Genomic DNA, 14,516 nt, shown 5'->3' on the forward strand with positions numbered 1-14,516 from the left:
GAGCTGTATATAAGGCAGTAGGAGAGGTGTGCCTGGCCCTCGGAGCTGTATATAAGGCAGTAGAGGAGCATGCAGAAGAAACAATATGGTGAGGGAGGGCCTAAGAGAGTTTACAGACCAATCAAAGACACATTCCCTAACTGAATACATAAAACACAAAAGTGTCAGAGGGTCTAACAAAATCTATGTGTGGTCCATTAAATTAACAGAAGTAAGTGTCAACTCATCTAGTGAATGTGAAGATACATTGATGGATACCTGCGATTTCTAACAGGATACCCATCCATAGTAGAGGAGCGTGCGCCTGGCCCTCATAGCTGTATATAAGGCAGTAGAAGAGCGTGCGCCTGGCCCTCAGAGCTGTAAACAGGGCAGTAGGAGAGGTGCGCCTGGACCTCAGAGCTGTATATAAGGCAGTAGCAGAGCGTGCGCCTGGCCCTCAGAGCTGTATATAAGGCAGTAGAAGAGGTGCGTCTGGCCCTCGGAACTATAAACAGGGCAGTAGAAGAGCGTGCACCTGTCCCTCGGAGCTGTATATAAGGCAGTAGTAGAGGTGCGCCTGGCCCTCAGAGCTGTATATATGGCAGTAGGAGAGGTGTGCCTGGCCCTCGGAGCTGTATATAAGGCAGTAGAGGAGCGTGCGCCTGGCCCTCGGAGCTGTATATAAGGCAGTAGAAGAGCGTGCGCCTGGCCCTCAGAACTGTAAACAGGGCAGTAGGAGAGGTGCGCCTGTCCATCGGAGCTGTATATAAGGCAGTAGGATAAGTGTGCCTGGCCCTCGGAGCTGTATATAAGGCAGTAGGAGAGGTGCGCCTGGCCCTCAGAGCTGCGTATAGGGCAGTAGGAGTGCGTGCGCCTGCCCATCAGATCTGTATATAAGGCAGTAGGAGTGCATGCGCCTGGCCCTCAGAGCTGTATATAATGCTGTAGCAGAGCGTGCGCCTGGCCCTCGGAGCTGTCTATAAGGCAGTAGGAGAGGTGCGCCTGACCCTCGGAGCTGTATATAAGGCAGTAGGGGTGCACGCGCCTGGCCTCGGAGCTGTATATAGGCAGTAGGAGAGGTGCGCCTGGCCCTCAGAGCTGTATATAGGCAGTAGGAGAGGTGCGCCTGGCCCTCAGAGCTGTATATAAGGCAGTAGGAGAGGTGGGCCTGGCCCTCAGAGCTGTATATAGGGCAGTAGGAGTGGTGCGCTTGGCCCTCAGAGCTGTATATAGGGCAGTAGGGGAGGAGCATCTGGCCCTCGGAGCTGTATATAAGGCAGTAGCAGAGCTTGCGCCTGACCCTCAGAGCTGTATATAAGGCAGTAGGAGAGGTGCGCCTGGCCCTCGGAGCTGTATATAAGGCAGTAGCAGAGCGTGCGCCTGGCCCTCAGAGCTGTATATAAGGCAGTAGATGAGGTGCGTCTGGTCCTCAGAACTATAAACAGGGCAGTAGAAGAGCGTGCGCCTGTCCCTCGGAGCTGTATATACGGCAATAGGAGAGGTGCGCCTGGCCCTCGGAGCTGTGTATAAGGCAATAGCAGAGCGTGCGCCTGGCCCTCAGAGCTGTATATAAGGCAGTAGCAGAGCGTGTGCCTGGCCCTCAGAGCTGCGTAAAGGGCAGTAGGAATGCGTGCGCCTGGTCCTCAGAGCTGTATATAAGGCAGTAGCAGAGCGTGTGCCTGGCCCTCAGAGCTGTATATAAGGCAGTAGAAGAGGTGCTTCTGGCCCTCGGATCTATAAACAGGGCAGTAGAAGAGCGTGCACCTGTCCCTCGGAGCTGTATATATGGCAGTAGGAGAGGTGGGCCTGGCCCTCAGAGCTGTATATAGGGCAGTAGGAGTGGTGCGATTGGCCCTCAGAGCTGTATATAGGGCAGGTGCGCCTGGCCCTCAGAGCTGTATATAGGGCAGTAGGGGTGGTGCGTCTGGCACTCAGAGCTGTATATAAGGCAGTAGAAGAGGTGCGCATGGCCCTCAGAGCTGTGTATAGAGCAGTAGGCGTGCACGCGCCTTGCCCTCTGAGCTGTATATAGGGCAGTAGGGGAGGTGCGCCTGGCCCTCGGAGCTGTATATAGGGCAGTAGGGGAGGTGCGCCTGGCCCTCAGAGCTGTATATAAGGCAGTAGGAGAGGTGTGCCTGGCCCTCGGAGCTGTATATAAGGCAGTAGAGGAGCATGCAGAAGAAACAATATGGTGAGGGAGGGCCTAAGAGAGTTTACAGACCAATCAAAGACACATTCCCTAACTGAATACATAAAACACAAAAGTGTCAGAGGGTCTAACAAAATCTATGTGTGGTCCATTAAACTAACAGAAGTAAGTGTCAACTCATCTAGTGAATGTGAAGATACATTGATGGATACCTGCGATTTCTAACAGGATACCCATCCATAGTAGAGGAGCGTGCGCCTGGCCCTCATAGCTGTATATAAGGCAGTAGAAGAGCGTGCGCCTGGCCCTCAGAGCTGTAAACAGGGCAGTAGGAGAGGTGCGCCTGGACCTCAGAGCTGTATATAAGGCAGTAGCAGAGCGTGCGCCTGGCCCTCAGAGCTGTATATAAGGCAGTAGAAGAGGTGCGTCTGGCCCTCGGAACTATAAACAGGGCAGTAGAAGAGCGTGCACCTGTCCCTCGGAGCTGTATATAAGGCAGTAGTAGAGGTGCGCCTGGCCCTCAGAGCTGTATATATGGCAGTAGGAGAGGTGTGCCTGGCCCTCGGAGCTGTATATAAGGCAGTAGAGGAGCGTGCGCCTGGCCCTCGGAGCTGTATATAAGGCAGTAGAAGAGCGTGCGCCTGGCCCTCAGAACTGTAAACAGGGCAGTAGGAGAGGTGCGCCTGTCCATCGGAGCTGTATATAAGGCAGTAGGATAAGTGTGCCTGACCCTCGGAGCTGTATATAAGGCAGTAGGAGAGGTGCGCCTGGCCCTCAGAGCTGCGTATAGGGCAGTAGGAGTGCGTGCGCCTGCCCATCAGATCTGTATATAAGGCAGTAGGAGTGCATGCGCCTGGCCCTCAGAGCTGTATATAATGCTGTAGCAGAGCGTGCGCCTGGCCCTCGGAGCTGTCTATAAGGCAGTAGGAGAGGTGCGCCTGGCCCTCGGAGCTGTATATAAGGCAGTAGGGGTGCACGCGCCTGGCCTCGGAGCTGTATATAGGCAGTAGGAGAGGTGCGCCTGGCCCTCAGAGCTGTATATAGGCAGTAGGAGAGGTGCGCCTGGCCCTCAGAGCTGTATATAAGGCAGTAGGAGAGGTGGGCCTGGCCCTCAGAGCTGTATATAGGGCAGTAGGAGTGGTGCGCTTGGCCCTCAGAGCTGTATATAGGGCAGTAGGGGAGGAGCATCTGGCCCTCGGAGCTGTATATAAGGAAGTAGAAGAGGTGCGCCTGGCCCTCAGAGCTGTGTATATGGCAGGAGAAGTGCATGTGCCTTGCCCTCTGAGCTTTATATAGGGCAGTAGGGGAGGTGCGCCTGGCCCTCAGAGCTGTATATAGGGCAGTAGGAGAGGTGCGCCTGGCCCTCAGAGCTGTATATAGGGCAGTAGGAGTGGTGCGCTTGGCCCTCAGAGCTGTACATAGGGCAGGTGCGCATGGCCCTCAGAGCTGTATATAGGGCAGTAGGGGAGGTGCAACTGGCCCTCAGAGCTGTATATAAGGCAGTAGAAGAGGTGCGCCTGGCCCTCAGAGCTGTGTATAGGGCAGAAGTGCATGTGCCTTGCCCTCTGAGCTTTATATAGGGCAGTAGGGGAGGTGCGCCTGGCCCTCAGAGCTGTATATAGGGCAGTAGGAGAGGTGCGCCTGGCCCTCAGAGCTGTATATAGGGCAGTAGGAGTGGTGCGCTTGGCCCTCAGAGCTGTACATAGGGCAGGTGCGCCTGGCCCTCAGAGCTGTATATAGGGCAGTAGGGGAGGTGCGTCTGGCCGTCAGAGCTGTATATAAGGCAGTAGAAGAGGTGCGCCTGGCCCTCAGAGCTGTATATAAGGCAGAAGAAGAGGTGCGCCTGGCCCTCAGAGCTGTGTATAGGGCAGTAGGGGAGGTGCGCCTGTCCCTCGGAGCTGTATATAGGGCAGTAGGGGAGGTGCGTCTGGCCCTCGGAGCTGTATATAAGGCAGTAGAAGAGGTGCGCCTGGCCCTCAGAGCTGTGTATATAGGGCAGTAGGGGAGGTGCGCCTGGCCCTCAGAGCTGTGTATAGGGCAGTAGGGGAGGTGCGCCTGGCCCTCAGAGCTGTGTATATAGGGCAGTAGGGGAGGTGCGCCTGGCCCTCTGAGCTGTATATAAGGCAGTAGGAGAGGTGTGCCTGGCCCTCAGAGCTGTATATAAGGCAGTAGGGGAGGTGCGCCTGGCCCTCTGAGCTGTATATAAGGCAGTAGGAGAGGTGCGCCTGGCCCTCGGAGCTGTATATAAAGCAGTAGGAGTGCACGCGCCTGGCCCTCGGAGCTGTAAACAGCCAGCAGCAGAGTGTGCCAGTCTGCCTGGCCCTCGGTGTATTGTGGGTAAAGTGTACTGTACGAGGAGGAGGAAGCCGAGTGACGAGGCAGCTCTGCAGCGCTGCAGCGGGAGCTTCGTCCCCACTCCGCCCGCGCCCTGAAGCCCCCGCCCGCAGACCGCCAGCCCCCCAGCCCGCCGCGGGGTGTTGTCGTCCGGCCCGGGGTGCTCGGCCGGAGCCTGCTCCGCCTGCGCCGATGCCGAGCCCTGTACAGTATGGAGGCTGCCCAAGTTTACAGGGAGGCGCGGCGGGCGCTCTGCTGATCGTGCCAGCTTATGGCCCACATTAGTCTCCATAGGAACCGGCGCCAAGCAGCAGCCTTCAGCCCGGCTGGGGCACCTCCGATGGTAAATACCCGAATGCATGTTTACAGCGAGCGGCTGCTGAGCTGCGCACTATTTACAAGCACAACTCCGAGCCACAAGCCCTGCTCGGGTTGTTGTTGTGCTCGAATGTGTGCCTTCGATGAAGGGGCAGGGGTTCGCAAACTCGGAGAATGTTAGAAGATGAAATGTGGGCTAAACTGCAGAGTTTGAAGCGCCCTGTTTTAATGCGTCCTAAACAGCATGTGATTCCGATCAAGACAGCTTTACTGCCTGTGCCTCAGACTGTAAATATGCGCTATGTAAAAATGAAGTGTTGTGCAGCAGCAATGTATCTTTTTTTTACGTCTCTTTTATATAGGTGGAAAGTGTGTGGGTTTAAAATCCGATTGTATTTCAGTAGTAGTTGCATGTTAAGCATTGATTGGCAAAGTATATAGCTCTGGCGTTGGCAGTCAGCATTTTGACTTTGTCAATGACTGTTTTTATTTTTCATCATGGTTTTTGCAGAACGTTATTGTTGGGTAGATGCTGGACCCTGTCATTTTACAAAAGAAAACATTGCTAAACACATGAATATTGTTTAGGTCTCGGAAGCATACCTTGCCCTTGCCCTAGTCCCTGGCACTGAAGGGAGCTTCAACGCATTGCTCCTTGTAATAGGGCAGTCACTCTGTGAAATTAGACTATGTATGACGTGGGCGGCCCCTTTTCTCTTCATGGTAGTGGATGGAAGAGAACTGAATATCACAATAACAGACCATAGGACAAGGGGGGTTGAAAGCCCCTATAAAAAGTATATATATATGTGTATGTATATATATAATATATAATCTTTCAAAAGTATTTGATGCCAGATCAAATGAGATGAAAATGGACAACACTGAATGCAATATATAGTTAATTTATCTAGAATGCAAAAGGAGAACAGGCAGTTCTTGACTCTCTATTGCCGTCTGGTATGGAAGCCCCTCATCTCCACTGGAGCTTCGCTTGTTATAGCTGCTGTACGGTATGATCGTCCTTTTACCATCACACACTCGTACCATATGGATGTGTAACAGCTCTGGCAAACCACACACCCAGCTGGGACACAGTGGAGCGTTAAGACTCCGTTTTTTCGACAATCCTTAGACATCTGTTATGTTGCGGACAAGCATCCACTCCCAGAAAAAGTCACAAACCAACAGTGCGAAATCCTAATATTTAGGATTTGTACAGCGGATGCCCCAAGTTGTATTGTGTCCAAGGTCTTTAGTAATACTTCTTATTATCCAATGTATTTGTGCTTATTTTTACAACAGCAAGAATGAAAGGGGAATTCAAAGCTCATAGCCTAGAGGCCTCTGGGGGCACTTGCAACCTACTGAGATGTGTTGCCTGGAGTGCGAATACAGTGAACACTCTGAAACACTTTCCATTTCGCAGCAGAGAAGCACATGCGGCTCGCACCTCTCATAATTCGTGCAAGCGCCCGAGTCCATGGTTGCTGTCCGTCTGACACCCACCGTGATGTATGTGAACGTTACACGTGCAATGTATGTGACGCCTCACAAGGGCCGGAGTGGAACACACCCAGGCTGCTGTAAGTAATAGGCCCCATTGCAGCATGCGGGCTCTGCCGGAGTGGCAGCCCTTTTCACCTTACTGCCTTTTAATTTACTCTACCGCCTTTAAAACAGTGCACTTAAGCACCATCAAATGCACGTGGCAACACTTGTGCATGCAGCAGAGTAGTATCGCGTCAGTGGGCTGTCTCTTTATTTGTGTATTTTATTGATTCAGGAGTTCTGACCTACGCTGACATATTACCTTTGCGAGGGCTTGGCTGCAGGCTTTGAAACTCCACAAATGAAGTAAAGCTTTAAGCACTTGGGAGTTGAACGCCATGCCTTGCAGTCATAGGCTGTTTTGGAGCCCACTGTCCTCTTGTGTCAAAGGCAGTCAGCACCTGAACGGACTCTTTGTGTGCTCTCCTGCAGACCTGCATTGGTTGCTGCATGCTCTCAGATGGCCTGGGAGGCGATCTCTGTGATCAGATGTCCTCGCCGTCTGATCAGTCCTACGTCTGGAGGCCGTTTCCCTAGCCTTTCTTGGAGTCTGACCCAGGTTTCTCAAGAGAGGGTTGTCATGAAGAGTTTGAGGCTGTGTTTTCAGCCTGTGGGGATGACTTATTGCTATGTATCTGACACTGTGGTGCTATCTCGACTGTCAAGCCCTTCCCGCCCTTCCTCTTGGTGCATCTTCTATGTCAGGGCAGGTCCTCTGCAGTGATCATGCGGCCCTGTGCAGAGTGATTTCAATTCAATTTAATTTGTATTAAGAATTTGGATCTCTGATGAGGTCCACTTAAAAAATACGCACTATTATTATATAAATACAGATTAAAATACTAACTCAGTTTATTGCCATCGTAAATAGAATAAAATATTTAAAAATCAAATTCTAGCATCATTGTATCAAAGTACGCTTAAACACAGAATTTATAACTATTTAGCAATGGTAGTATTAAATTCAAAAAAGCCCATCATCAAGAAACGTGCTCCTTCATGGCCAATTCTCAATTTTCCATAACACAGAAAAATAGAAGGGTTACGAGCAAATGGGAACAATCAGTAGCGCCGGATACGCAGGAGGAGACAAGGGTATTCATTAATCGACAAGGGACATCAATTTAAATACATATGCAACTTTGTAGAAAATGGAATACAATGCAATATCGACTTCACAGTAAATCTAAATCAAATAAAGTGCAACGTGGAGCAGCAAATAATTATAAACAGAACAGGTTCTAAGGAGTTAACTGAAACATTTCTGACTAACAACTGTTTTTCCCTGGCAATGACTAATAACAGCAAGACATGATCCAATTCTGTGCAAAGTGCATTTAAAAAGCAGCATAAATGTGTAAACATAAGGATAGTATACAATATCAGCCTTAAAATAGGACCAATTTTTAGATAAAGCGAATCGTGTAGCAGCAGAAAATTGTAAGCCAGACAGAACTCCAAGGAGCAAATTAGCAAATTAATAATTAAGGTTTTCATTCCCCCTTAGCAGCAGCAGTTAAAAACAACACTTTAAAATAGGGACTAAAATATATTCATAAACTCCTTAGAAAAAAAAATGTATACACACTATTTAATTTTTGGGAAAAAGAAGGAATTCACGAGCTGATGTTACATTCTTGATGCTATTTTGCAGAGTGATTCTCCATATTTATGCATTGCTCCCTTTGAGGCAGAACTATGTGTCTTCATCATAGGTGCCCACGGAAGACCTTCCAGGGATGTTGAAGACAGACTACGGTCAGTTTTGTTTCCATATTGATTTTTCCTTGCGGCTGTACTTGCATCATCTATGTATTCATTCGGTTTAGTGCCACCACAAGGTTATTTCTATGCACGTTGAGGGGAGAAGTGGGTGGTACACTTTTCAGTAAGCGTCCGGGATAACCCTGTTGAAAAGTTTGGGTCTGTTTGTGAGGAGCATGGAGGCTCCTGCTCTAGTGATGTCAGGCGGCATAGGATTTGAACACAGGGGTTGGATTCATGTATAAATGGGCGTCTCTAGTTATGATGTTATTAATACTTTGCATTGATATCTGGCATCGTTGACAGTTCCTGGCCTGACCTTCGTATAGTCGTCTTCCTAAGTGCCTTAACCTCATACCTCAGTGCACTCCCACCAGAGACCTTTGCTCAAGGTCTACACGTCGGATCAGCCAACAACCCTTTCAGAAGATGAAACACGGTGGCAGATCCCTGGGTGTGCAAGGACCTAGGGTCTAGAATACCCTTGACCTCAGCCCAAGAGCTGAACCTACCACCTTAAAAAACTCCTGAAAATTGAACTTTTCAGGCTTGCCTTAAACTGAGATTTTTTTTAGGAACAAGGAGCGATCTCTGGAATTTTAGACATGGATAATCATCTCACGTGTTTGGATCGCCACTTATTTTTCTAGCAATCAAACTGTGTCCTTTGCACATGTTAGCACACTAAGCTTTCTCAAAGGCAACACACAGCACTATACGATAATTCACAGGGAAACAATTTAGGTTAGGCGGCATTTGCTAGTGCTGGTAATCTCCCATCCCCTAGTAGCACAATGTAGTGTGCCTGTGCACTCATGTAGTATTCTCTGGCAGGCTATTCTGTTCCACTGTCCCTCTCTCCCTTGTGATGACATCTGTTGCACGTCCGCCTGTAGTTGCCTTGTGATTTTGTTTTGCATTGCTATCAATGCACATGCGGCTGACTTTCTTAACATCTCCTTCACTCTGAGATTGCTCCTCTACAGATGTCTGTATGCAGGTCTCTGCCTGCTTGGGACCGCTTGCCATTTTACCATGGTTCATTGTTTTTACCGGTTACCTTTACTGCTGAAAAGCACAAACAGGCACCCACCCAGTCTGGGCCAAGGCTTGAAACACTGACCTCTTCTGGACCAAACAGGGGGTGATCTTTGTCTAAGGGTCTAGGGCACAGCAGTATCCTAGCCAGAGGCAATTGGAGACAGCCCTCAAACCGATCTATTGAGTCGACAATTGTGCATGTTTTCCACCGAGGACCTTCTTGGCAACTCCCTGTTTTAAAGATAGACGCCGCATCCCTCTTACTGGACGTCTGCACTTGACCCTGCGGCACTTTCCAGGAGGCAGCAGCAAGTGACGCCTTGCTTGCTTGGTTTAATGCTCGCACTGATGCTCTCAGGTAATCGAGTTGTTTGTTGGATTGCATCCATAATTGCTTCTGCAGTGGCTTCTATTGTCTCATAATTCAGCGCAGTTAGATTGTACGCCGTGACTGTGAGCAATGAAGCAGGCTCGCAGCCAGGCACCGAGGCTTGATCTACGGAATGGCCTTTCAGGTACTCAGAGGCACCCAGGCAGTGCAGGCCTCATGTACAGCATGGTGCTGTGCTCTAGGTCCCTCTGGAGCAGGCGGAGGCTCCCAGGCACCGCAGGCCTGATGTACAGAATGGTGCTGTGCTGCAGGTCCCTCTGGAGCAGGCGGAGGCTCCCAGGCACTGCAGGCCTGATGAACAGAATGGTGCTGTGCTGCAGGTCCCTCTGGAGCAGGCAGGGGCACCCAGGTGTGATGTACAGCATGGTGCTGTGCTCTAGGTCCCTCTGGAGCAGGCGGAGGCTCCCAGGCACTGCAGGCCTGATGAACAGAATGGTGCTGTGCTGCAGGTCCCTCTGGAGCAGGCAGGGGCACCCAGGTTTGATGTACAGCATGGTGCTGTGCTCTAGGTCCCTCTGGAGCAGGCGGGGGTACCCAGGCACTGCAGGCATGATGAACAGAATGGTGCTGTGTTACAGGTCCCTCTGGAGCAGGCAGGGGCACCCAGTTGTGATGTACAGCATGGTGTTGTGCTACAGGTCCCTCTGGAGCAGGCGGGGGCACCCAGGCACTGCAGGCCTGATGAACAGAATCGTGCTGTGCTAAAGGTCCCTCTGGAGCAGGCGGGGGCACCCAGGCACCGCAGGCCTGATGTACAGAATGGTGCTGTGCTGCAGGCCCCTCTGGAGCAGGCAGGGGCACCCAGGTGTGATGTACAGCATGGTGTTGTGCTACAGGTCCCTCTGGAGCAGGCGGAGGCTCCCAGGCACTGCAGGCCTGATGAACAGAATGGTGCTGTGCTGCAGGTCCCTCTGGAGCAGGCAGGGGCACCCAGGTTTGATGTACAGCATGGTGCTGGGCTCTAGGTCCCTCTGGAGCAGGCGGAGGCTCCCAGGCACCGCAGGCCTGATGTACAGAATGGTGCTGTGTTATAGGTGCCTCTGGAGCAGGCAGGGTCACCCAGGTGTGATGTACAGAATGGTGCTGTGCTCTAGGTCCCTCTGGAGCAGGTGGGGGCACCCAGGCACTGCAGGCCTGATGTACAGAATGGTGCTGTGCTCTAGGTCCCTCTGGAGCAGGTGGGGGCACCCAGGTGTGATGAACAGAATGGTGCTGTGTTATAGGTCCCTCTGGAGCAGGCAGGGTCACCCAGGTGTGATGAACAGAATGGTGCTGTGCTCTAGGTCCCTCTGGAGCAGGCAGGGGCACCCAGGTGTGATGTACAGAATGGTGCTGTGCTCTAGGTCCCTCTGGAGCAGGTGGGGGCACCCAGGCACTGCAGGCCTGATGTACAGAATGGTGCTGTGCTCTAGGTCCCTCTGGAGCAGGTGGGGGCACCCAGGCACTGCAGGCCTGATGAACAGAATGGTGCTGTGCTCTAGGTCCCTCTGGAGCAGGCAGGGGCACCCAGGTTTGATGTACAGCATGGTGCTGTGCTCTAGGTCCCTCTGGAGCAGGTGGGGGTACCCAGGCACTGCAGGCATGATGAACAGAATGGTGCTGTGTTACAGGTCCCTCTGGAGCAGGCAGGGTCACCCAGGTGTGATGTACAGCATGGTGTTGTGCTACAGGTCCCTCTGGAGCAGGCGGGGGTACCCAGGCACTGCAGGCATGATGAACAGAATGGTGCTGTGTTACAGGTCCCTCTGGAGCAGGCAGGGTCACCCAGGTGTGATGTACAGAATGGTGCTGTGCTCTAGGTCCCTCTGGAGCAGGCGGAGGCTCCCAGGCACCGCAGGCCTGATGTACAGAATGGTGCTGTGCTATAGGTCCCTCTGGAGCAGGCAGGGGCACCCAGGCACCACAGGTCTCATGTACAGAATGGTGCTGTGTTACAGGTCCCTCTGGAGCAGGCAGGGGCACCCAGTTGTGATGTACAGCATGGTGTTGTGCTACAGGTCCCTCTGGAGCAGGCGGAGGCTCCCAGGCACTGCAGGCCTGATGAACAGAATCGTGCTGTGCTCTAGGTCCCTCTGGAGCAGGCGGGGGCACCCAGGCACTGCAGGCCTGATGAACAGAATGGTGCTGTGCTCTAGGTCCCTCTGGAGCAGGCGGAGGCTCCCAGGCACCGCAGGCCTGATGAACAGAATCGTGCTGTGCTATAGGTACCTCTGGAGCAGGCGGGGGCTCCCAGGCACCGCAGGCCTGATGTACAGAATGGTGCTGTGCTATAGGTCCCTCTGGAGCAGGCAGGGGCACCCAGGCACCACAGGTCTCATGTACAAAATGGTGATGTACTTTAGGTCCCTCTGAAGCAGGCGGGGCGCCCAGGCTCCGCAGGCTGATGTACAGAATGATGCTGTGGTATAGGTCCCTCTGGAGCAGGCACCGCAGGCTTCATGTACAGAATGGTGATGTGCCTTAGGTCCCTCTGGAGCAGGCAGGGGCGCCCTGGCACCGCAGTCTTGATGTACACAATGGTGATGTGCTTAGGTCCCTCTAGAGCAGGCCGGGGCGCCCATGCAATTCAGGCTTCATGTACAGAATGGTGATGTGCTATAGGTCCCTCTGTAGCTGGCGGGGGCGCCCAGGCACCGTGTCTTGATGTACAGAATGATGCTGTGCCATAGGTCCTGCTCGAGCAGGCTCCGTTGTCCAGACACCGCAGGCTGGATGTACAGAGTGCCTTCTTTTAAGAAGGCAGCAGCGTTTCACGTCAGTGCAGGAGCGCTAGGCCAATGCCCTGGTTTCAGAATATGCACATAAATTAAATACATGTACAGTGAATCTAGACGATGCCATTTACAAAGTCATTGGTGATTCTGGAAGTTTGACTTGACTCTGGCCCTGCTGAGATACGCTGTACACCCCTACTTTGAAGCGACAGATCCCACATGTGTAGGTTTAGTTTTAAGTGTGATATGTAGGTCAAAGGAAGTACCTGTTAGCACTCGGAACTAGTGAGATGGCCAGTTTCAGGCCAGGTACTTCTTTTTCCACGCCTTAAATGTGAAGAAATCCATGCATAAAATAATAACTTTGTTCTAGTTCTGTTAGTATCGCAAGAATAATAACATATTTTGTTATAGAGCGTCTTCCGTGCTCGCGTCCAGGGCCGGACTGGGGACCGAAATCGGCCCTGGCAAAGTGCTCAGCCGGCCCCCCCCTCTCCCCTGGGGGTGCGACCGCATTCTTTGCGAGGGCCGGTTTTCGGCCGATTTTGTTACAGGGCCGTTTTTGCAGCTATGCTGCAAAAAACGGCCCTGTAACAAAATCGGCCCCCACCCATGCGGCCGACCGGGGGATTGCCCGGTGCCTGCAACGGCCAGTCCGGGCCTGCTCGCGTCTGCCAACAGCCGACGCAAGTAGTCCCTCCCTGGTGCTGCGCATGACCGTTGGCCGACGCAGCCCCGTCTACCCTTTAGAACGCCCGCACCCGCGTTAAATGGGTTAAACGGCACTTTGCTGCTTTCTAAGCACTGTAAATAATGTTACAATGGTATTGGTTTTACCAACTTTGGGATAGATGGTTGAGACGCCTTGGCAGGGGTTCCCCCTCTTAACCCGAAGATCATTGCATGGCCGAGGTGAAAGTGTTAAACTCACGGAGCTATCCGCTCGGCTTTAGGTGAATCTATCTAGAATGCACACAAAGGAAACTTAAATAGACCTTATTGCAGTGGCGGTGCGTCCATTGGGGGGTGCTGGGGCGTTGCCCCACTAATGCCACAGCCCCATTCAAATTCTTCGTTCTACTTCTATGACGCTAATTTCAATCAGAACTCCTGATTGGAATTAGCGTCGGAGAAGTAGAACGAGGGATGCTGAAGGGGGTGAGGACGGGGCTGCGGCAGCACTCGGGGAGTGGAGTGACAGCAGCGCACTAGACAGTCACAGCAATAGTGTGCATGTTCGTTTTTGGGCTGGTCATTTTTACGATCAGCCCGAACTTGTGGACTAGCCTTCCCCTTAAGAGACCGAGGGTTGCTTCATGCTGCAGCCCCCGGTCTCCTATGGGCAGGGAGTATCCCTGCCCTCAAGCCAGAACCAATCCGGGCGCTGCTGGAGCAGTCAGTAGAGGGGTTGGCTGTGACGTCTAGGGCCGGACTGGCCGTTGCGGGCACCGGGCAAAATTCCCCGGTGCGCCGCAAGGGTGGGGGGCCTGTTTTGGGCCCCTGGGGGCCATTTTAGCTACAAAATCGGCCGAAAACCGGCCCCGGCAAAGAGCTCGGTCACACCCCCAGCCCACCGGGGGGGAGGGGAAGGGGGCCGGCCAAGCACTTTGCCAGGGCTGGTTTTGGTTCCCAGTCGAGCCCTGGTGACGTCGCGGCTGTTCCTGTTTGTTGAAGAGCACAGGACCCCTGCCCAGGAGCAGCAGAGCAGAGTCGGCGCGGACCGGTAAGTTTTCTTTTATTATATTTTAATTTTAAACTTCCCTGGGCCCCACCCCCACCTCGCGAGTATTGCGAGCCGCAACTTTCGTGTGTGTGTGTGTAAACCTAGAATGAATATATGTGTACTGTGCCCTCACATTGCTGCTCCTGTTCCACCGTGCCTGTGGCGAGATCGGCCTCACTCCGGACAACAGTAAATGTTTCCGACGGATTATAATTTATGGGGATTGGCATTGTAGGCACTAGAAAGTTCTTCGAAGCATCTCAGATTGTATTTAATGTTTCTATGCTACGTGCTGTGTGGTTAATCGGGCAAGGATTGTTTTCAAATAGGGTGCCCATTAAAGTGAGAAAAACCTTGAAAACCCATTTATGCCATCTTAATGGCACTTTTCTTCCAACGAACAAGGTTGTTAGTCCATATTTCTTACTTTGGTGACTATCGACAGCGTAATTATCTGCTCTGGGCTTAAGAATGTAATGAAATGAAAAGGATATACTTAATTATTGTCGCGTGGAAAACAATGTTCAACTACCTGAATGTTTTATACAG

The 14,516-nt window shown here is 52.2% G+C and overlaps 1 protein-coding gene across 5 annotated transcripts in view; it reads left to right on the plus strand.

Annotated features, from left to right (window-relative positions):
* Positions 1-14,516, plus strand: part of NCOA1 (nuclear receptor coactivator 1) — a 986,743-nt gene that overhangs the window by 327,360 nt on the left and 644,867 nt on the right. Inside the window, exons 1-2 of one of the 5 annotated variants that reach the window (XM_078649917.1) lie at positions 4,476-4,808; positions 7,989-8,092. The exons of 3 other annotated variants lie outside the window; for them this stretch is intronic. The gene's annotated coding sequence lies outside the window, so the exon portion shown is untranslated. Of the gene's footprint in view, positions 1-4,475; positions 4,809-7,988; positions 8,093-14,516 lie in introns of those variants that run through there. One more of the 5 variants, XM_078649915.1, reaches the window with a different exon arrangement.

Source organism: Lissotriton helveticus, chromosome 6 (genome assembly GCF_964261635.1).
Source record: "Lissotriton helveticus chromosome 6, aLisHel1.1, whole genome shotgun sequence".
Taxonomy (NCBI): Eukaryota; Metazoa; Chordata; class Amphibia; order Caudata; family Salamandridae; genus Lissotriton; species Lissotriton helveticus.